Here is a 25,509-nt window from a genome sequence, read left to right as displayed (position 1 = left end):
TAAAAAATAGACGAACTTGAGAGTAAATAAAATAATAAAAATAAATAAAAATGCCTCAAGAAGACCTACTTTGTATTTCCCTTAGCTGTAATGATGTATAATTTAATTTGTATCTTCCCAAAGCCAATCCTTTGTTCAGGTTACATTTCCTCTAACCTTTTTCTTTTCTTCAGCCCTCATTTCTTTCTCCCTATGAAACCATACAATAAAAATTTTAATGGTACCCTACCTTGTATTATTCACTCTTTTTGGATTTTAGTTTTTTTTTTTTTTTTTTTTTTCCCCAACCAGATTATAAATTCCTTCAGAGCAAGGATGAAATTGTACATCTTTCTCCTCCTCAGGGCTCATCAGAGTATTGAGCAAAAAATAGGTACCCAATAAATCCTGTTGATTATCTTCTTGAATATTAAAGACTCATCAGAAGTAATTGTTTTCTGATGCTAAAACATCACTGTCCTGTAGCTCAGGAGGATAATGTAAAGTGAGAAAGTAAAATATTAGAAGCAAATGAACTCTGTGACTAGAAGATTTCTAAAGCAAACCTTTACCAGATGTTCATGTGTTAAAATAGGAAATGCTAAACAGGAAAATAACTTTCAAACAGCACAGCAGGTGTTAAGATAAACCCCTGAGGGTTAAACCAATAAGCAGTAAAAAAAAAAAAAAAAACAAGATGGCAAAAGATACTTCTATAGGATATGCCCATTTTCAGATTAACAGATTAAATTTCTCAAAATAGCAAGCTCAATAATCACTTTCTGTGGAAAACAAGCAGGTGTGAGATGAGTCACATTTGCATGCTCATATGATTTTTGTAATTTACATCTGTCTGCATGGATGGGGCAATTTAGTTGGTTTAAAATTTAAGATTTTATTATAGCCATCCTAGAGCTTTCTTAAAAGTTATTCTATTTCATTAAGAGTACTTACTATCATTCACACATATTTCCTGTCAGTCTCTAAATACCTAGGTTATTCTTTTCTTTACTGTAATGCATTCCTCTGTTTACCCACAGCCTTAACCATGGCCAAGATTTCTTTCCTAAGTTTGAACTGCTGCCATTTCCTTTCAGTCAGTACTACATATTTGCTATCTACAGCATTGCCCAATTAATCTTCTTCAAATAGCACTTTTATGCTTTTAGTGACACCCCAGATCCCTTCATACTTATACATATTGTACTTATGTTGATTCTTTCTCACCTATTGCATCAAATTCTCATACTTTAGCTTGACTTGTGAAGATCTTAATTACTGGTACTGCCTGACTGCTCCAGCTTCATTTTTCACTGTCCTAATGCAATCCGTTATGAACATGTCATGCTTCTCTCCACCTCTGTGAATGTACTTAAATTCTTCTTTCTTCACATCTAAATTTTTCTTTAGGGTCCATTTCAATTTCATGATGCTGGTTATGCCTATGTTAACCTTCAGTGATCCTTATCTACTTTGTATAATTGTCACACATATCCAGTAAACACAATTATATATTCATTTGTTGACATGTGGGTTTCTACATTTTGGCTCTTTAATCATGTTATCTATTTATCTTTATCTAGACTATATATTTTTCTAGATAGGGATGTTTTCTTATTGTTAACTCAGAATAGTGCTACATGTTATGTGTTGAATAATATGTGACCTAAATTATATACACTTTCATATCATTCAGCAAGAAAGTATTTGTGCCACTTATGTATACTACTGAGTAGGTATTATATAATAATATATCCTCCCAAATTCTTTTCTTCTATAGTTAACAGAAAAGCATTACACCAACTGACAAATAAGATAAAAATTTCCCTCCTAATATTAAGTAATATAAAAAATGGAATATCTCAATAAAATCTCCCACTACAAAAATCTAAAAAATAATATTTAAAGTCAGTTAACTATATAGCTAAGGAATAGGTATTCATAAACATGTACCTTGATAAAGTGCTGGTGTCCAGTATATAAAATGAACTTCTACAACTAAAAATAAAAAGGCAAATGATCCAATTAAAAATAATCAATAAGATTGAACATACACTGGCATACAAATGGCCAATAAGCACATGATAAAACTGAGAAGCATCATCAATTATCAGAAAAAATAAAAATTATAACTACAATGATATATCACTATGCAACCATCAACATGGCTAAAATTGAAAAGACTTTTAACACTAAATGTTGGTGAAGATATGGACCATCCTCTCACAGTGGGAGTGTAATTGGTGAAACCACTTTGAAAGTTCTTGTAGTCTCATAAAATGAAATATGCCCTAGTCCATTACCTAGCAATAATAATCTTAAGTGAGTTAAAAATTGTTCCCCCAAAAGATGTGCATATGAATGTCTATAGTAATTCTAATCAGAAAATTCAAAACCTATTTTTAAAACGTCTGGATGTACCTCAACATGAGAATGGATAAACAAATTATAGTAAATTCATACACAAGTAAAGTGCTTAGCAATAAAATGAAACAAACTCCAAATACATGCAATAACATGGATGAGTCTCAATAACATTACGCTGAATGAAAGAAGCCTTGGGGAATAAGGAAACATTCTGTGAATGTTTATATGTTGATAGTAGGATATATTACACAGAGACATGAATTTGTCAAAAAAAGTTTAGTGAATGTTTACTTAAAATTTGTGCAATTTCATGAATAGTAAAATCATTAGATGTATGAGAAACCATTGCATAATAAGAAATGGGTCAGTTCACAAAGAAGTACAATTCTAAATGTTATATGAAATGAGTAAAATACTTTGAAATGAAGAAAACAAATACCCGCAATCTGTGGGATGCAGCTAAAGAAATGCTTAAAAAGAAGTTTACAGTATTAAATGTTTACGTTAGAAAAAAGAAAGGTCTAAAATCAATTCCTTAGCTTCTACCTTAGGTAATTAGATAAAGAAGGGACACTAAATTCAAAACAACAAGAAGGATAGAAACATAGAAACAGAAATCAATAAGTAAAATCAATAAAAGCAAAAGCTGTTTCTTTGACAAGATTGATAAAATTGTTAAACTTCTAATCATAATGAATGGGAAAGAAATAGAGAAGATATGTATTGCCAAAGACAGGAATGAAAAGGTGAATACAACTAAATATTCTATTATGCAAAGATTAAAATTAAAGTGAATGTTTATTATGAAAAACTTTATGGCTATAAATTCAACAATTTAGATGAAATGGTCAAATTTCTTGAAAGACACAAAAGGCAACAAAGATCACTCAAGGTGAAATAGCTAACCTGAACAGTCCTATAATTATTAAATGATTTGAACTCATAGTAAAATATATATATATATATATATATATATATATATATATATATATATATATATATATTTTTTTTTTTTTTTTTTTTGAGCAAAACACACTCCAGTCAGATAGTTTCACAGGTAAATTCTACCAAACATTTAAGGAAAATAATAGTACTAATTTTACACAGATTCCTCTGGAAAATAGAAGAGGAATGAGCACTTTCTAACTCATTTTATAAGACTAGCTTTACCCAGATATGAAAAAAAAAAGGATATTACAAGAGAAGAAAACCACAAAATCATACTCTTCATAAACAGAAAGGCAAAGTTTGCCCTCAAAATATCAACAAATCTAATTTGGCAATACATAAAAAGAATAATATCGTATCATGACCAAATGGGAGCTTATCCCAGAAATAATAGGCTTCTTCAAAATTTGACAAATAATCTAATTCAATATTAACAAACTGAAGAAGAAAAACATTAATGATATTTTTAATATATGTAGGAAATCCCCAACACAAAGTTCATTATAATTTTCATTTTAAAAACTTCCAGAAAACTAGGATGAGAAAAGAACATTTTTCATACTTAAAATGGTTAAAATGGGCAATTATAGAAAGCCTGTAGCTAACAACATACCTAATGTGGAAAGCTTAGATACTCCTCTACAAGAATGTCTGCCCTCATCACTTCTCTTGAACATCATCCTAGAGGTCCTGTCTGTTGAAATAAGGAAAGGTGGAAATAGAATGCGTACATATTGGAAAGCAAGATGTAAAGTTGTCTCTATTCAAGATGACAATATTCAGTGTAGGAATTCCAAAGACTCTACAAAAAAGCTACTAAACTATTAATGGAATTTAGCAAGGTCATAGGATATGCAGACAATATACAAAATCAATTCTTTCCATATGCTTGCAATGAAAAACTGGAAATTGAAATGTAAAAATAAACCTTTTACAATAGCATAAGTAAGTTTGGAATGCTTAAATAGAATTCATGCAAAATGTGTGTAAGCCCTTTATGCTGAAAACTAGAAAATACTGATGAAAAAAATAAACCTAAATAAATTGAGAAATATGTTGTGTTCAGAGATTGGAAGACACAATATAATGTAATAATTGGTAATGTTGTCAATTCTCCCTTAATCTATAGAATCAATATCATCACCATCAAAATATCAAAAGTGTTTTGGTAGAAACTGCTAAGCTAATTTTAAAATTTAAATAAAATTAAAAGCAACTAGAACTGTCCAAAACAATTTTGGATAAAATAACAAGCTTTGGGGACCTATTTGACTTCATAATTTACTACAAAGGTGTAATATTTAAGACACTTGTTAGTGAAAATTAGAGAAAGTATATCAATAAAACATAATAGAGTATTAGGAATATACTTATGTAGTCAAATTCTTTTGGACATGTGAAAGGCAAGTCAATGGAGAATGCATAGTCTTTTCAACATATAGTGCTGTAACCATTGCACAACCACATTCACCAAAAAAAGAATCTCAATTCAAGAACTTTCTCTGCCTTTAATTTCTTTAAAATACTCATGGAACAATTACAAGACAACTTAATACTAGAACAATCAAACATATCATAAAAAATTTTAAAGAATGTATAGCATGCAGACTAAAAGGACACTGAAAATATAAGATCGAAATTACTAGCATGACAAAATCAATAACAACCATATATTTAGAAGTTAAAAATACCCTTATAAATAATTCAATAGTCATGGAAAATATTATAGTGGAAATTAAGAGTAATAATAATGTTTTTTTTGTTGTTGTTTTGTTTTTTTGTTTTGTTTTTTTGTAAGGTGGCTTAAAACAACAGGGATTTATTCTCTTAGTTCTGGAGTCCAGAATTCCAAAATTAAAGGCCATACCCCTTCTGAAGGCTCTGGGGAAGAATGACTGCTTATCTCTTTCAGCTTCTGGTGCTACTGGTGTTCCTTGGCTCATGGCAGCATCACTACCCTCTCTGCTTCTGTCTTCACATGACCTTCTCCTCTATGTCTGTGTGTCCTCCTCTTTTATCTGTCTAATCTGCTCCACTTTACTGCCTCACTCTTACAAGGATACTGCCATTGGATTTAGTCCCCACCCAGATACTCCAAGATGATCTCAACTAGAGATCCTCAAGTTAATTTACATCTACAATGACCTTTTTTTTCCTTTTTTTTTTCATAGACTGAGGTTGGGGTAGGGGTGGTTAGGACATAGACAATCTTTTTTGGAGTCCACTATTCAACCCACAGCAGCCACTAAACCAAAACTGTTCCCTATAACACCCAGACTCATGGAAAAGATGTCCGTCTCTTCTTATAGCCTTTGTTCTAAAGTCTATTTTATCTGGTATAAGTATTGCTGTCCCAGATTTTCTGTTTGTTTGTTTTAATTTTCAGGAAATACCGTATTCCATCCCTTTACTTTCAGTCTGTGTGTGTCTTTTGATCTGAAGTGAGTCTCTTGTAGGCAGCATATGTAAGGGTCTTGTTTTCTTATCTATTCAGCCATCCTATGTCTTTTGATTGGAGCATTTAATCCATTTACATTTAAAGTAATTGTTTATAGATATTCATATTTTTATTATTCATGTTTTTGATCTTTTTTTTTTTTCATCTTAAAGAAGTACCTCTACCATTTCATGTAATACTGATTTGGTGCTGATGAACTCCTTTAACTTTTTCTTATCTGGGAAGCTCTTTATCTGCCCTTCAATTCTAAATAATAGCTTTGCTGGGTAATTTTGGTTGTAGGTCCTTGCTTTTCATCACTCAGAGAAGGACACAGCAATTCTACTTCTGGTTATTTATCTGAAGAAACCCAAAACACTAGTTAGAGAAGACATGTACATCCACGTGTTCATTGCAGCATTATTTACAATAGCAAAGGTATGGAATCAACCTAAGTGTCCATCAGTACATTAATGGGTAAAGAAGTGGTACATGTATACAATGGAATATTAATCAGCCATAAAAAAATCCAAAATCTTACCATCTGCAACAATATGAATGGTCTTAGAGGATATTATGCTAAGTGAAATAAGTCAGTCAAACAAAAATACCATATGATTTTACTTACATGTGAAATCTAAAAAACATAATATACAAACAACAAAACAGAAATAATCTCATAGATACAGAGAACATTTTGATGGTTACCATATGGGAGGAGGTTAAGGTTACGGGAATGGGTAAAAAAGGGGAAGAGAATAAGACGTAAAATTGGAGGTTACAAGATAATCATGGGGATTTAAAGTACAGCATAGGGAATATAGTCAATAACATCGTAATAACTATGTGCTCATATGATGTCAGATACCCGTAGGTACTAGATTATTTAGGATGACCACTTTGTAAGTTACATAAATGTCAAATCACTGTGTTATACACCCAAAACTAATATAATATTGTATAATAACTGTAATTGAAACATAAAAGTGAATTAAATAAATAAGTGAAAAGGATGTCACCCTATGATAAATTATAATTGGCCAACAGTTCCAGGGCAGGCTGGTCTGAGACCAGGAGATACACAAGAAACCACAGGATAAATTGGTGCTGTCTTTATACATTCTTTAATAAATGATTACTTACTTCAAAAATCATAGGAAAATTGATAATTGACATAACCACCAACTCGATTGATAATTGCATAAGCTCTCATGTTTATTTTCTATATTCAGTACAGTAGAAAAGTCTGTTTCTTGATAATTAGAATGAAAAGGGTATAAGCATTTGCAGTGAATCTCTATTCTCACTTTCAGACAATTACCGATTTAAGATTTATTTCTTATGAACATGTCATACATATTGAATCATACAATATGTGGTATTTTGCACCTGGTTTCATTACGAAGAATAACGTTTCTGAGATTCATCCAAGTTGTAGCATTTAATAATAAGTGTTTAGCAAGTATGTGGAGAAACAGGTACCTTTGTACATTCCTGGTGGGAAGGTAAACTGGTGAAGCCACTTTGCAAAAACACTTTGTCACAGTTTCTTAAAACTTAAAAAACATAAAATTACCCTGTGAACCAGCAATTCCACTTCTATGTAGCTAGTCTAGAGAATGTAAACATATTTCCACACAAAGACTTGTATTGGATATTCATAGCAGCATTATTAAAAATAACCCCAAACTGGAAATAATCCAAATGCCCATCAATTGGTGAATAAACAAAATGTAGTATATTCATAAAATGTAATACTACTCAACAATAAAATCACTATGTACTTTCAAAGTTGCTGCCACGATCAGATTCTATCAATAGACTCATGCATTATTTTTTTGTTGTTGTTTTCCATTGATAGTTATTCTGTAATGACAAGCTTGTAGTTCTATAAATTATACATCTTTTATGTTATTGCCCCATCAGGATATTAAAAAGACTTTTTCAATTTAAAAATGGGAAACCACAAGTTAAAATTTATCATGAATTTTTCAGTAAGAAATAATGTATTGGAGAGTCATTTAGGCTTCTATGTGGAAGTAAAATCCAAATCTTGAAACTTCTCTCATTTCAGAAGATATCATTATAGGAATTATAATTAATATAAAAGTCTGCTGCACTTTATTTTAATGTGGTGATTCCATTAAGCTGCTTTTTAGAGGAGAGCTGGGGGACTTCTTACACCTGGCTACACATCAGAATCTCCTGAAGTATTTGTATAAAGTTTAATTTCCAGGGCCTCACCCCCAGAGATTGGATGACTGTGTTGGACATGGAGGCCAGCAAGCTGTGAGGCTTATAATCAGCACAGGTGATTCTAATTTAGCCAGTCTGTGGCATGTGGGGGCCACTGTTCTAAATGAAAAACAATCAGATGTATGCTTCCAGTGAGGATTAACATTATGCAGAATTCCAAGCACAATGCTCTGTTAAATGCTGTTTCAAATATTCTAGATAGAGTATGAAGGAAAGCTTATTACCTTCAAAGAGTTTCTAATTATTCGTAAGCATTATATAAAGCATATACTGATAGAAGAAAAAGAACTGCGTGGCATTTCAGGCTTATGAATTTTCTGCACAATAGGAGCTAATTACAGTTTCCTATTTCTGGAAGAAACACACAGACAAGTCTTCATTTTGAAAAATGTGTTCTTTAATCAATGCAATCAGTCAAGTCAACAAATATTAATCAGATACCTTCTGTACACAAGGATTGTGGAGCATGATCAGAATAATATGATTTCCTAGATTTTTAGGAAATGTACATTCTCTGCGTTTCCAAGGCATATAGCCAAATACATGTAACACTAAGTGTAAGTTCCACTATGACTTGCAATAATGAATATTTCTTGAGGACTTAGTATGTGATAGTGATCACTGTACTGGGCATTACATATATTATGAGTTAAATTTTTTAAAAAGGATGGTAAGTATAGTTTTTATTATAATTTTATAGATGAGGCAACAAAGATTCCAAAATTGCAAAGAGTGTAGTAAGGTGAAGGAACTAGGTTGCTCTAGCTTTAATGCTTGAAAACAGACCTCTATATAAAGAGATATTTCAAATTCCAAAGGAAATTTAGATTACAGTCAATTAATTTTCCTTGGAAGGGAACAGGAAATAATAGGAAAAGAAAAAAGGCTTCTTTAAGTCAGAATACTTGAAATTTGCACAGTTCGGAAAAGTAGAGGACGTACAAATGAAGAGAATGATGTGAGTAAAGATGTCATGATAGGAAAACATTGGAGGTATTTGAATAACACAGATATACTGGTTTGTAGAACGTTTAGAATAGGTTTAGAGAGAAGGGAACCAACTAAAGGCTTGGTTGAATTTTGAATACTGGGCTAAGAAATTTGAAATTCATCTTATCTGAATTGGAAGCCATTTTTATTTTAACTTGGGGAAAGAATTATATACTGAACAAAAATTTACTAGGCTGCTACTATGTACTCTGTGCTAGGTAATGGAGGAACAATGATGAAAAGATGGACACAATCATTCTTCTCGTGGAGTTGACACCGTAATGAGTTAAAAAACAAAAGAGTAAACAAGCAAAGCGGTTATGCATTATTATAGTCATCATAAAAGAAACAAATGGGGCGTTAAGATAGAAAGTAACTTAGAGTGGAAGGAGAACAGTACTTGAATTTTAGATAGGAACTACATGGAAGGCCTGCCTGAAGAGGTGACATATGTGCTGAAATCTACGAGATAAGAATAATTAGCCATGCAACCTGGAAAGATATGGTATTTAGGGAAATGGAAGCTTTTGTACAGGCTGAGAGGAAGGAAAGCCTTTTGAAAGTTAAAGGGAGAGAAAAACAATACCTTGTTAGTGAAGCAAACAAAGGGTGGCTCAAATTGAATGTAAAAAAATCGTCAAGGGACAGATGAGGCCAGGTTTATGGCCATGATAGAATTACAAGTGCATTTGAATGCCACCGAACAGTTTTAAGTAAGGAAATAAATGATTCCAATTCTCATGTTAATAAGATCTTTTAGCTTCTAGGAGAATGGCAAGAGTGGAAGACATAAAAAGAGTGAGGTCAATTCCAGGGACAGGGTGATAGGGTCCTAGTTTAGGTTGGTGATAACATAGGCCTTAGAGCATATTTTCCAGAACAAGTGCACCTATCAAAGCAGGAAAAATATTCCTTATCAATCACCTAAGATTTTCATTTAAATGTTTGATCTTACACATATGTGACCTTTCAGTGTACTTGTGGGTAACTATGATTTCATTTATGTAATACCATATACCAGCCAAAGATTGTGTAAAGGGGTTCTATAGCTTAGACTTTTGGGTACAAGTCATGCTTCTCCACCTAGCTCCACCCATCTTGAGCAAATTGCCTTAACTATTTTATCTTTAGTATCCTTTAAATAGGATAATAATAGGATCTGTATGACAGCTATTTATGCGGAGAATAGCATCTATTTTACAAAATGACTGTCACCCAGTAAGAGATTGATAAATGTGTTAGCCAAGGCCGTAATTCTGTCTATTGATAACAGGAAGATAAATAAAACATGAATAAATGTCACTTTTTATAGGTAAAATAATTATATATGCTTTTCATCTGAGATTATCAGGGTAGTTAGTACTTAATTGTCCTTAACAAAGTATGTATCATGGTGCATGGCCCCAAATGGCTCTCCCATTTCTTACCAGGGAATTTCAGGCTGATTGTCTGTATTTCATATAAAAAGAGAGAAGACAACTATTTTGAAACTCGAATTCTAATTTTTTCTGAGATACCATCTCTACTGTTGAGGTTTAAGAGTTCATTTAATCATAGTTTTCTTGCCCTGATAAAACATTACTTTTATTTCTGGAAAAGCTGGGAAAAGCAAGCACATTCTATTTATAAGCAAGACCATAGGACAGACAGGGAAAAAGGTTTTGCCCTGTATTTGTAATTAGTGTTTCCTAATCTCATCATCCATCGGTCTCTCCTCCTCCCACAGGACGGTACAATTAGAGTTGGAGAAAAGGTCACAGAATCTTCACCACTAAATAGAAGGGGTAGAATTTCCATTTTTGATTGGCTTCCAATTCATAATCACAATTAGGGCAAAATGAGTAGGGATCTTGTTCCATAGGTCTCCATGGAAGGACTAAGAACTGATCTGTATCAGATATGATTATCATTAATGTTAGTTGGAAAGAGCTGATTTCAGAAATTGGTATTGGAAGAATAGTAACTCCTGTCCACAGGTGACATAATACAACAAAAGTCCACACTTAGAGACATTGCTTGGGATCAGGAAAAATAAACTGCATGAGGTAAGGTTGAGGGCGTAGCCCTCGCTATGGAGAGAGAGGGAGAAGGGAGTGAAAACTGAGCCAACTCTTCTTGGTGTTTGTTGAAAGTCTTAGGGGCAAATTAATAGATTGAAAAGTATAGGGCTCAGCCTAACTTTACTTCCTTTTTTTTTTCTTTTTAATACCACTATATATTTCTTTTTCCCTCTTCGATTTGTTCCCCCTCAAGATTAATTAGAGTTGATCATATTTTCCCAAACTCTGAATTTCTTTGTTTCCACAAAAAGCATAATTCAAAAGTTCTTTCATTCATTTATTCAACAAGTATTTGTTGAGTGCCTAGTATATGACTAGCTCTGTTCTAGGTTCTAGTGATTCCATAGTGGACAATAAAAAAAAAATGTATCTTAATGAAAATTACATTTGATGCAGGAAAGGGAGCAGAAAATTAACATGATAAACATTTAAAGCATATGATATGATAGGTAAGTGTTAAAAATAAATAAGAGGGTGATTACATAAACTTTGTGGTTAGTGGTGGTTTGCCATTTAGATAGGGAGATCTGGAACAACCTGACTGAAATGAAGAATTTTAGGTCAAAATTTGAAAGAGGGAAGGAGAGAGGGGGCAATTCTGGCAGATGAAACAGTGGGTGCAAAGATCCTACAGAAGTGTGGTGGGGTCAGAGTGAGGGAAACGGTCAGTGCGGTAAGTGACAGGAAGGAGGGCACTCCTTCATAAAGCTTTGTAGGCTGCCTGCCTTAGTCTGTTTGGGCTGCTATAACAAAATACCAGGCTTATAAACAACACAAGCTTATTTCTCACTGTTCTGGAGTCTGGAAGTCCAAGATTGGGGTGCCAGCATGGTTGCCGGCTGCCAGCTTCTCACTGTGGCCTCATGTAGTGGAAATGGCAAACTATCTCCCGGGAGTCTCTTTTATAAGGGCACCGATTCCATTTATGGAGCATCCACCCTCATGACCTAAGCATCTCCCAAAGGCCCCACCTCCTAATATCATGATCTTCAGAGTTAGGATTTAAACATGTAAGTTTTAAGGGAACACAGACATTCAGAACATAGCACTGCTGTAAAAGGGTTGGCTTTTATCTAAAAGTCATTTGAAATGATTATTTCTAATTCCCACAGAGAAATAAAACGATAACAAAAATAACAAATTTTTGAGAATCATCCCCAAATGTCACTTCTGTGTCTATTTCCTGATTCCTAGAAGGTCTACTCTTGTCCTCCTGTTTCTTGCTGAAGTTATATGAAATTGGACCAAATCAATAAATGTCAGTTCCTATTAATTTAGGTACTTGTGGCTCAAATGCAAATCTTACATTACTGAAGCCTCTTGGATTAAGCAATTCCAATGCTGTCAGTGAGTGTCCTGTGGCAAGATTTCCCCTCATATTGTATATTTTATTTTGTGGGATGGAAGCTGAAGCCTGCCTTCCTTGTTAACCTCAACCTTGTTTATAGCTTCCCTTTAACACCAGTCCTCTACCTGGGTTACATAATAAATAAATACAGTTGGTATTTTCCTCAAGGTAATATATTCTGATTAGTATATTTCAAGTGGTGATTATATATTGATCATCTGTCTGAAATATTTAATAGGCATAAGATCTTTGCCAAGGCATAATCTTTTCACAAGACCTTCATGCTAATTAAGGGCATTCCAGGTTTAAACACCATCTCTCCGTGAACTCCACTTTATTGTAGGGATCAAATGCAACAAAACAGCTGCTCACAATAGCAGCATTTCCAAAGGTTTACAAGAGCCTTAATTTATGGAATTTTATTTTTAAAATTGCATCGTGTGTGGAGACTATAAAGTCTGTTCCCAATATCCCAGTGGAAACATATAGTCACTGAGCTTTGAAATATCTTAATCTCAAAGAGTCATAAAATGCCTATAGCACTGGGGCTGCATGAAACAACACAGAGGAGAGAATTTCTGATACAGTGAAAGTCATAATATTGAGTTCAATAGAGAATTTGAAAAAGAACATGGCAATTTTATGTCGTTTTCCTACAACACCAAACTCAATGGGAAATCTAAGGTAATGCAGGTATAATTAAAATACAGATAATATTTTCCAGAAGAAAATACGCTTTCAAAAGAGTTTAACTTGGGGATGTGGAATATGTGGGAAAACAAAGCCATGTTTTATATTGAATTCACTAAATAAGCATTGTATATTAATGTAATGCTTTTGGGAAAAGATAAGGTATAGTAAAAGAACTGACATGCTTCCATTTTTTCAGGTTTAATCATAACTGCATCAGGATGGTATTGAACTGGAGTCAAATGAAATTCTATAGCTGAAGGTAAAATTATATAGGGTCTAGCATAGGGTAGACACGGAATTCTTCAATTTATTAACTCCCTAAGATTGTGTCTGCATTTTTAAAAACAGGAAAATGAGTAAATACATCAAAACATTGTTGACAGGGTTAATTAATGTATTTAAGGCAGCTAGAAAAGTGGTAAATAAGTTAAGGTCTAAACAGATATTAATTATTATTGTGTTCATATTATTCATTTTACAGTTAATTAATTGATTTTCTTAATTTATAGACTCCAGAGAAAGAGATGATCTGTAAACTTGCATTGGCAGGTAATGTTATTACATCTAATTCAGGGGTTTCCACACCTGGATGAAAATTAGAAACATTTAAAGGGACTGTTAAAGCACCCTGATGTCTAGACACACCCCAGACCATTTAAAACAGAATGTTGGGGCAAAGGGTGGAGTCTATATTTTGCAAAGGAATCCCCAGCTAATTCTAAGGCAGTGAGGACTGAGAATCTGGCCAAACTACGTTGTTCTGACTTCTGATTAAACCCGTTTTTCCCAGTTCTGTCATCAGTGAATACAGTGAATAGTTTATCAACTTCTATAGAATACCTTTATACATATTCAAAACCTCTATATCAGTAGCCTTTCAAGCGCCCATGTATTCCTAATTCATATCACAATAAAATCTGAGGCCTTCGTGGGAACTGTGAGTTGATTTTGTAAAGGTTTCTTGTTTTATTTTGTTTTATTTTGAGAAAGGACGATAGTAAGGCTGAGAGACATGAGATGACTTGACTTGTCCTCTGGTGAACTTGTGACATTGCTGTAACTTCAAGAACACACACTCCTGCCTTCACTGTCCACTGTTCTTTTCACTGTGCTATATTACCTGAACTTGTTTATCATTTGTTGAATATTCTATTTTCTAATCCTTTTCAAAATTCAGCATCTGTGCTGAGATTTAGATGAGTAATATAGCTAGAGAATTACCATGTGGTTTCTTTAATCCATATAGTATATTTATTTTCTTATCAATCCTACTTATTCGGACTACAATCTGTAGTGATCGCTACATCTTTCTCTGCTAGGTTAGCATTTTACTGTTTAATCCTCATTTTGTGCATTATTTCTACTTCTTCCCACTTTAAACAATGTTACATTTCACATTTACCTTGCTGTATTTTTTCTACACTTTTTTTTATACTTGTGACCTCAACTAAATGTCATTTGACATCACAATCAATGATTTCTGTACTTCCTATGCTAAACAATAAAAATTCATTGATATTTTTCTGATGCCCAATTTTATGAACTCAAGTCATCTGAACTATATGAGGTTTTCACTTATTTAAATCAATGGTGTCTTTATAAACCAAACATGATTTTAATAAAAATCTCTACTCACCATGTGTTCTGACATGCCAAAAACTTGAACTTTTTCACAATTTAAAGTCCCTTCATTTCTTTATCCTAAATTAATCTTATATTTTTTCTCATTGTATTTCTGTAATTTCGTTAATACTATATACTATGTAGCTACCTCTGGTGACCAAAATAGTACCTAAAAACATTATGTTTATTAAAACAAAGATATCAAGAATCAACCTTGTCCTGGCAGACCTAGTTCTACATATATTTAAGTGAAATTAAATACTTACAAATATTTTATTGAAATATGTTCAAAACTTATATTTAAGTTAAAGGAACATAACATATTAACATGATAAAATTGGATTTTGTGAATAAAAAATATTTATACTTAAAAGGCTATTAAATAAATTAAAAATAATATTTAAGGAAATATAATTACTTCTGTTTTACTATTTCTGTAATTTAGGAGACACATTTTTGTCCCTGTTATTCAGAAAAATGTATGTTAGGCTAAAGTGCAATCTCACTACAAATCTACAGTTTAGGCTGTGTCCCGAAGTTTGGTGTCAAAATCTCTCCAATGCATATTAAAAATAGAATTTATCAGTACTGAGAGAAAATAGGCTTTGCTAATTAAAGGAGCAGAGAAGCCCCAACTCAAAGATAGATTCCTTTGAGATCCACAAAAGAGGGAGGATGGAGAGAAGAGAATTTCTAGGAAAATGACTGAATAAGAGGGGCCAATAGAAAGTGATGGTTCTATCTGGATCACAAGACTATAGGAGTGAAGGAGAAGCACAGAGCTTATCACAATAAGGAAAGCAGGGAGAAAAATCAAGAGATGAAGGAAGAAATAACTTTGAAGAAATTCTAGACAGTCTAGCTAAAGTCATTCAAACAAGACACAAGTAATTATACGAATGTGTAAAATAAATAGCATCAGTATAAGAGGCATTTTTACCCTGAAAGATGAAGAATTGAATGGATTCTATTACTTTAACTTTTTATTGAAGTATAGAATGTACTCAGAAAAGTGCACAAATCATGAGTGTAAAGCTTCGTGTAACAAATGCTTTACTGAAGAAATAAAATGCTACCAGTGTTCCAGAAGGCTCCCGGTAGCCACCTTCGTCACTCCCCAATGCATATTAAAAATAGAATTTATCAGTACTGAGAGAAAATAGGCTTTGCTAATTAAAGGAGCAGAGAAGCCCCAACTCAAAGATAGATTCCTTTGAGATCCACAAAAGAGGGAGGATGGATCTCAATCTCTCTTCAATCTCTCACATCTTGACTTAGTCCTGTATGTGTTTGAACTTTATATATGGAATAATACAATGTATTCTGTGTAATTTTTCTGCTTCTTAATATTATGTTTATGAGATTTGTTCATATTATTGTGTATAATTGTAATGTGTTGATTCTTATTTTTATAATATATGGCATTCCATTGTGCAAATATACTTCAATATATTTATCCAATTTGCTTATCCATTTATCCAATACACATGTAGCTACTTTGGAGATATTAGGAGTAATGCTGCTCTGAACATTGTAGAGATTTTGTTTTGATGAGCATATGTACGCATTTCTTTTGAGCATATATTTAGGAGAAAACTGAAAGGTCATGGTGATGGATATATTCAGATTTAATAGATACTGAGAGTTCAGGTTATTCCACATCTTCAGCAATAATTGGCAATATCAGTCAGTATTCATTCACTCATTTATTCATTCATTAATCTTTGAAATTTTAGCTATTCTTTTAGTAGTGGTATCACATAATGGCATTAATTTGCATTTTTCTAAAGACTAATGAAGTTGAGTTTTCTTTTGTCTTTGGTAAATTTATTAGTCATTGCCTACTCAATTCCCATTTTCATATTATGTTTTCAACTTTTTCTTATTGATTATATGAGTTCTTTGTATATTCTGGAAACAACTCCTTTCTAGGATATTTGTATTGCAAATATTTATTTCATCCTTTGGATTGTTTTTTAGCCCTTATCAATATCTTTTGATGAACAGAAGTTGTTAGTCTTAATATAGTCAAATATATCCATGATACTAGTTTTTGTGTCCTTCTTAGAAATCTTTGCTTTGTATGTTCATATGATGTCCTCCTATGTTTTCTATTGTTTTACTTTTTATTTTTATTTCTTCTGATTATTTGACTTGATGAGGTAAGAGTTTTAGGATTCAGTTTCCCTACATGGATCATGTTGACCTGACAAATATTTATTGAATAAATCATTCGTTTCCCACTGTACTGCAGTGTAATCTCTGGCATAAATCCAGAGGACATATGTGACTAAGCTATTTCTGGACTTTCTATTCTGTTCCATTGGCCTCTTTGTTATTCTTGTACTGATTATATACTGCCTTAATTACTACAGTTTTACAGTGGATTTTGATACTTGATGGTGTAAGTCCTCTAGCTTTGCTTTTCTTCCTTAAGATTCCTTTGTCTATTGTCAACCCCTTGTGTTTTGATATGCATTATGATAGTTCACCAATTTTCATATAGATACCTGCTAGAATTTTGTAATGCAATTGTATTGATTCCAGAGATTGATTTAAGGATAATTAACATAAGTAATATTTCTTCCAACATATAAGCATGGCATATCTCTTCATTTATTTATTTAGCTTCCAGCCCCATCAAGTAAGGGAATTACCCTTATTTTAGAGAGCTGCCTTGTTCAAAGTCATGATATCCATGTACAGAGTAGGTATATATCTAATGAGTGATCAGTGAGGGAGCATAAAAGCCTGTCCACATCAGCCAACTCAGGAGTTATATCAGCTTCCCATGGAGTCACCTGAGGTTGTCATTGTACCTACAGCTCGACTTCTTCCTCTGCCTTATTCCGCTTTCCTCCCTTTCTTCTTTTTCTTACTCAGATATTATTATAGGAAATAATATTGTATGAGGTTTTGGCAGCCATTTTGTTTTTTGTAACTGTAAAAAATTGAGAGAGAGAGAGAGAATAAGAGTAAGTACCTCAGAGAAATCAACACAGGACCCTAACAAAGTGAGCCATTAAATTAATTAGATGGCCCATCTTTGGGGCCATCTATCTCTTGAAAGGTGGTGGGTAAGATCCACTAATAAACCTGTATTGTTTAAGTCACTTGAGTTATTCTACTACTTGCAATGAAAAAGTGTCTGAGAATTAACTTCTGTATCACTTTAATTTCCAACTTCTACATTTGGGTGGTAAGGGAGACACTTTCAAAATTCTTATTGAAATCCAGACTCATGCTATTACATTTCCTGTTCTTCCAATCGAGTTTGCATTTAAATAAAATTGGAATAATATGGCTTATTTTTAATTGAATTAATTATTGTGATTCTGGTTTAACTCTCATGGTTTAACTCTCATTTCTATATAATTTTACTCTCATCTCTATATAATTTTAAGAAATCACTTTAATGGAGAGGTTTTTTTAAATAAAATGCTATTATGTTGCTTTTTATTTTCAATAAGCGAAAGTTGCTTAAAATTAAAATTCAGATCTGAAATGTATACTCCTCTCTTTTTAACTAGGCCAGACTAAACCATGTGCCCAGGTGTAAGGAACAGTATGAATAACAGTTTAGTATTTGCTTATTTTGCTCATTTTATTTCAGATTACTCATTATTATATTGCTGATATAGACATATCAGTGCAAAGAATATACATGAAGCCAATCAGGAGGAGGGCCTCTACTACTGCTTTTATGCTTCATGGGGAGCAATCCCCAAACAGTGGCTTCCACAGAGTGAAGAATCTCAGATTAAGACAATTTTAGATTTGTCAGTAGAGATGGACCAGGGGGGAGATATCGATATTCAGGGGTCTTCTATTTTACTGTATAAAATGTTGTTCTGCATCTTACAGATATACTTTTGCATTTTATTTCTTGCTGTATCATCACTCGGCCACTCCAGGTTTAATGCTATTAATGTCCTAGAATATGGCCAACATGATTAGTATCTTCTGTCAGCGACAAAGCTGGTGAGGACAATAGAAAGTAACTGCTATTTCCTAAATTTCAGTTGGTCTCAAATGTAGACAATTTTGTGTTAGCTCTTTCTGGTTTTTCCTTTGCTATCACCCTTTGCACATGAACCATTCTTTGAAATTTCACAGGCCATTGAAGGACCAGGTTGAAGGAGTATTTGGGTTTTCCTGGTTTGTTTTGTAGAATGCTTTGTTTTCTTTTACCATGAAATTTAAATGATAGCGTCTTTTTGTTATTTATTTATTTTTTATTTCTACTTTTACTTTATGAACAGATTTTTTTCTTTTTGATCAGAGTCTCTCAGGGTGATGAAATTATAAGCAATTTAAGAATGTGTCATATTCACTTATTTTAACTGATATTCTAGAAGATTTCTGGGCAGCATTCTAGTTCTAATAATTTAAATATTAGTATTATAATCCAAATAGCTATGTTTATAATGCTTGCAACATCTGGCACTATGTAATACACTGTGGATACAATAATACAATGGGGGCAAAGGAGAATTATAAGAATATATTTCCAGAGGAAGAAAACAACCGAAAATTGGGAAAAAGTCAACAATTATCACTGAAGTATAGAATTCATCTCTATTTTTAAATAGACAAAGGTATACTGATCAGTTTAACTATTATATAATGAGATTAATATATAAACCCAAACATGACTAGCATTTATACTCATGCTGGCTCTTCTGAGAGCATTCAAAATACTATGTCTCTTTTAACTTGTTTATAGAAGCTGAAGCTCTTTGAAATCTTGATATTGTAAATAGTGCCTACTTATCTAAGAGACAGACAATACTTTTTGAATAGCATTTAGTGCAATCTAGTGAATAGTTAAGATAGTTGAATAATGCCCATGTTTATTTGACATTGAGTTGTGACTGTACTGTGACAGGCTACACACAGGCGTGTGGGTGTCCCCGGGAGGCTTGTGTGAGGTTCCAGAGCATTAAGCATAGAAATCTGAGGCAGGATAGTTCAGTAGGATAAGACAATGAACTGGGATAAGTCCTTTTAAAAGGGAAAGTTGGAGTGAGGCATTCTCAGAAGCCTGAACACTTGAAGTTATACACTTGCCGGCTAAAGGAAGTTGAGTGAGATTTAGTTTTTTTTCTTGGAGAAAGAACACTACATAATATGAATTCTAGAAGCTGAGAATGCACTGGTTAACATGTTTTGGTTTTCTTCATTTATAGGACCTTTCTTAAAGTCATAAAGACATTGATTATCTTCACTGATTGGAAATCTAGCATCAAAGACAATTTTAAAAAAATCAACCATATTTGTGTGATTGTGTGTGCATTAGAAATATCTTGATATAAGTATTTATTTATCCTTGGGGGTTTTTACGAAGAACACTTATGTTAATTCAGCTATTTTAAATACCTCATTTACACTGTGAAAATCCACATCACTACTCTTCCTCTCTAATATTGAGATTGTTATTATTGAGATTGAATTAATATTGAGATTGTCATCTGCTCAATTTCTTTTAAGTAATACTAGTTACAAAGCAAAACCTGGCAAATAATACTATGAGAGGGTTTAATTTACTTTGGAATTTATTTCAATAACTGGATTTCTTAAATATAATAATTATTACAATTTTAATTTTCTTTTATAATTGAAAAATATATAATGACTTTATTTTACAATGACAATGGGAAATTACACTTTAGAAAGGGAAACTATAAATATTCCCATTGGCAAAATTTTCTTAGAATTTACAACTGTATGCATCTCCATTACCGTGATTAAAATACAGTTAGAGTGGTGGCTTGTAAATCTTGATGATTTGTGTCAAGGGCTGCTCAGGCAGCAGGGAATTTCAAGTGTTTTTGTTAGTCTCAGTTGTATTTTTGGTTGTTTCTCCCAGATTGTAGTTTCCTGGGACCTTCAATTAGTATGGTAAGTTTTCTGGCCACAAGTGTATAAGGTACATAGTTTAGAAATTTGGCCTTTTATTTTGGGCTATTTCTTTGTGGTTTTTTTTTTTTTTAAATCAACTCACGTTATTCCATCTCTCTTATCTCCAGCTGAAGATCAACTCCCTTATATTTTGACTATAATGCTAGTCAACCCAGAAACATCTAAGGCTTTGGCCTTTGTTTTCACCTTTTATGAGAGGATTTTTTTGTCCCTTACAAAGACCAGCCTATATACTTATGCTCTGAGTCCCATTCTCTTTCATCTTTTGGAAACTTTTGTTTCTGCATAATCTCCCTTCTCTCTGTTCTCTCATGAATTTCTCTGTCTGTACTGAAACATCCCCATAAGCATGAAAGCACATTATTCTCCCAATTTATACAACAAACAAACAAATAATATCTGCATGCCTCATGCCCTCCTCCCTTACTCCATTGGGTATTCCGTTTCACAGACAAGCTTACAAGTTACAATATTAAATTATCTCTGTAATTACCAGAGTACTCTTTTCCTTGCTAATTCTTTGGTCTTTCTACTACCAGGACAGCAAGAAAGGAAACTCTGGATGAAAAAGGGGCCACATACTAAACCTGACAAACTCAAGGGAGGTCAGCATGGTAGGCTCTACAAACTCAGAGACTGAAATTAACCACATAGGATCATCTGAACATAAACATTTCTAAAAGTGGGTCATGGCGGGTAGTCACATCCTAGACCTGTAGCTTCCTTGACAAAGGTCAATCTTTACCATAAGTGAGCCTGTCTATTGTCTTTTTGCATCTAAGATAACATACCCTTGGAATGTCAGAAGTAATCCCCTTTTCCGAGACCCTTCAGTGCACAGCCACTGCAGCAGAGCATGAGACCACAGAACCCCTCACTGTTATGTTGTCCCCCTGAACACCATCTCTATGTCCTGTAAATGTTAATTATTAACTGTCCTGTACCCACCAATGTAAAAGAAGTATGTATCTCTCTGTTTTACTTTTTATCCAATCCCAGAGATTTCCCCACTTTGCTTTCTCCTGCCCCCTGAATCTACTACCAATGAATTTCATGTAACCCTCCTTGCATTTACTCCTTTGATTCTAATGTATAAAATGAGCTGCAAAACTGCCATTTTCTCAATCCACTGAGATTTTGCTTTCCAGCAATTGTTGTCCGTTTGGCTCAAATAAACTCCATAAAATTCTCTATAGGTTTGGACATTTCTTACATTGACAAAACCATCAGGAAATCATTTGAAAACCATCATCCTGAATTTTATGATTATTTTTCTCTTCATTAAAAACTTGGTTTTATCATATACACTCACATACATATATGCATATCCACATACATGAACGTATGCACTCTGTAATTTTAGTTTGCTTTTATTTTGTATTGAGAGTACTTCCCGTCAATATAATGTTTGTAAGATTCATCTATATCATTGCTTATACTTGTGGTTCATTTATTTTCCTGTTGTACATCATTCTGTTTGAGTAAATCTTGATTTGTTTATCAATTTTTAGCCACCTCAATGTTTTTGCTGTTCTCTTCAATTTTTAGCCACTTCTATGTTTTTGCTGTTCTAAGCAATGCTTTTTTAATGCATCTCACAATACACTCAGATCATGGATGACACACTGAGGTAAAGGGACTAGTCTGTCACAGCCTGAGGTGACCAGACTAGGCTACCAGGCTTCGTGGATCAATTTCTTGTTACATCTTTAACCTAGTCTCTGCACAGCTGTGTACCTCTGCAGGCCAGTGGGGAATCTCTGCAGGGACATACTCCTGAGTGTAGAACTGCTGGTTTGTAGGCTGAGAGAAGAACATATTTTTCATGATAATGCCAAATTGTTTTTTTCAAATTAGTTTTACCAGAGCAATAACCCACCAATAGGTTCCGTTTATGCACATCCTCATCCATAGTTAGTGAAGTCTTAATTTTTGACAATCTAATCTAATGGTTGTAAGAGACATTTCATTAATATTATAATTTATCTGAGTATCAGATTAAACATCTCTCCATTATTTAAATGCCATTCATATTTAATTGTCTGTGGAAATGCCTGCACAACTGCTTTGCCCATGTTTTAATGTTGCTTTTTTTTCTTATTAATTGTAAAGCTTCTTTTTTCTTTTTTTTTCATGCTATTCTTACTCTATGATGCTGTTATGTGTTGCAAGTGTCTCCTGCCAGTTCATGGCTTCTCTTTTCTTGTCTGCTGATGAATAGAAATTCTCATTTTAACATAATCAAAATTATCATTTTTTTAAACTTCTAATTAAAGTATTCGTGTCTTGTTTAAGGATCTCCTCACTACTTGAGAGCTCTATAGATGTATTTCTATACAATATAAATTTATCTTTAACATTTAAATCCATTTGAAATTGATATTTGCTTACTTGGGAAGTAAAGAGCCATTACTTTGTATTGTGGATAAGCAATTGACTCAGCTCTATTTAATAAGTAGTTCCTCCTTCCTCTAGAGATATGCAGTGACAAATCTGACATAGGTATCGTTTTCAAATAAGCATGGTTATATCTATGGTTCCTATTCTATTCCACCAGTCTATTTGTCTATTCTGCCACACTTTCTTAATTCTTACTGGCTATATCTTAATATACATGACATTGAAATAGAATATGAAGTATTTCATCACTTTTTTGCCCTTTTCAATAGTGTCTTGGCAGTTGTTTGGCTTTGATCATGTATCTGAATTTTGGAATTAGCCTCTAGAAGCCCAAGGAGATCTGCCAATAATTTAAATAGCTGATAAAAATAAACTCAACACTCTCCAAAGGAATACAACAAAATCCAGAGTTTGTAAGGCAGATAATCTATAATGTTCAGCATACAATCAAAACTTTAGATATATATGAATAAAAAAGAAAATTTGACTCACAGCCAAAAAAAACAATGCTCAAAACAATTGTTCTAAACCACATATGAAAATTGGACACCCGTTTTAAACTTATGGAATTTCTAAGGCATTATTCCAGATATTTAGTAAACCTATGAAATTACAAGTAATGTGTCATTTTCTCTGATGCATTTTATATGCATATTTGAATGAGTGATTTTGTAATAAATGTAGACTTTGTGGACAAATAAGAGGCTTCAGCCAAAGTCTCTTAAATGTATTCAAGCTAAAAGGATTAAAGAAGTTAGACTTTAAAAATGCTCACTTCATTGCTTTGTACTTTTCAGAATTATTGATATTCTTCAAGTAATGGAGAATTAGTGTATAAATTCTAGACTGATGAAAATGTGTTCCCTGATATTCTGATGCCTAGTGGAATATTACCTTGAACATAAAGCAGTGTTGAAATTAAGTTAAATTGTATTACTTTTCACAACCTGCGATAATGACATAAGTGAATCATAGTACAGTTAGTACATTTTACATGCTTCAAAAAGGATTTAAGAACTACTGACAATTATGCTACATTTATTACATCTTATTCTCAACTTGGAAGAAAATAACAAAAATTAAAAAAATACAAAATAGAAAACAATGCACCAGTATGTACATATTTACTTCTTTCTCCCTAAATAAAGACAATTTATATTAGGTTGTTTTTACATAATACACGGGACACAAGACACAAGACATGGGAGAAAATGGTCAAAAAGAAAAAGAAAAGTGTGATTAATATTTCAGGTATATTGTGAATATGGGCACATATTGTTACCTGTGTCATTTGTGTTAGTTGTCAAATACAAATGACCTATAATAGGTAACAGGTTGATAGTTACAACTAAACAAAGTGAAAGACAGGCTTATCCCAATGACAGTGGCATTGTCCATACAATATTTATACAATCAATGAGTTGAGATACTACAATCAAACAGACTTTTAAAACAAAACTAGCAATTTCTTAAATTGATTTCAACTTTTGTATTACTAATAGTAGCCAATCTTTCAGCTTCATTAAGCTTCCCTCATTATTAGGCAATTGGAGGACATACTATGTTACTTTCAGAAAGCATCATAATAAAATTAAAGTATGTGATGAATTGAGCACACTCTACAGATCTTTATTTATTTTACATTAGTTTATTCCTGGAAATGTAGAAATTCAGAATGTAAATTTTCTCTTGAAAATGTTTTAAGTTGGTTGTTCCACAATTATCCATAATTTGTTATGCAAACTATTATAATACAAAAATAAGGTTGAAATAAATACATATTAAATGTAAGGGTCACAATACTTCCTAAACGTATCTTAACACCTCATTTCATATAATATCTTCATAAATATTTAGTTCAAGTTTAGAAAATAATAACCGCTCCCTTTTTTTCTGCAGCCATAGGATATAGAACTCACGGCAGTAGCTGTCATACCACATGATATGGAAAGAGTGCAATACACAAAATTTTTTTTTTAAAGTACAGCTGTTATTAGTGTCTTTGGAAGTTTTAATTTAGATCTGTTAATTTGCCATCTTATAAACAGCTTCTGTTTTTCTGTAAACTAGGACACCATGTTTAGCAACACAACATATTTGCCCAGAATTGTAAATCAACAGTGCGGAAAACATTTATATTTTTATCCCCTTTCATAACAGACAAATATAAGAGTTTAAAGAATCATTGAGTACTTCACAAATCCTCAAAGATTTTCACTGACCCAATATGAACTCAATACAATATACTTTATTTCATTTTATATTGTTAACCAAATGTGGTAATGATTTTATTTAGCTTTAAGGAAGGATTTTTTTTTATTGTAGAGTGACCAAATACTTGTACTCCTAATAGTACTACTACATAGGACTACTTATAAGTTATTTTTTTCAAGAATAGGGAAATATGATGAGTCTTAACACTATGCTTAATTCATGTTAATTTTTAAAATTTTGTGAAGGATTCATTCAGTCTTTTAAGGCCATCA

This window comes from Rhinolophus ferrumequinum, chromosome 3, assembly GCF_004115265.2.
Source record: "Rhinolophus ferrumequinum isolate MPI-CBG mRhiFer1 chromosome 3, mRhiFer1_v1.p, whole genome shotgun sequence".
In the NCBI taxonomy this organism is placed as follows: Eukaryota; Metazoa; Chordata; class Mammalia; order Chiroptera; family Rhinolophidae; genus Rhinolophus; species Rhinolophus ferrumequinum.
This window is presented reverse-complemented; position numbering follows the sequence as displayed.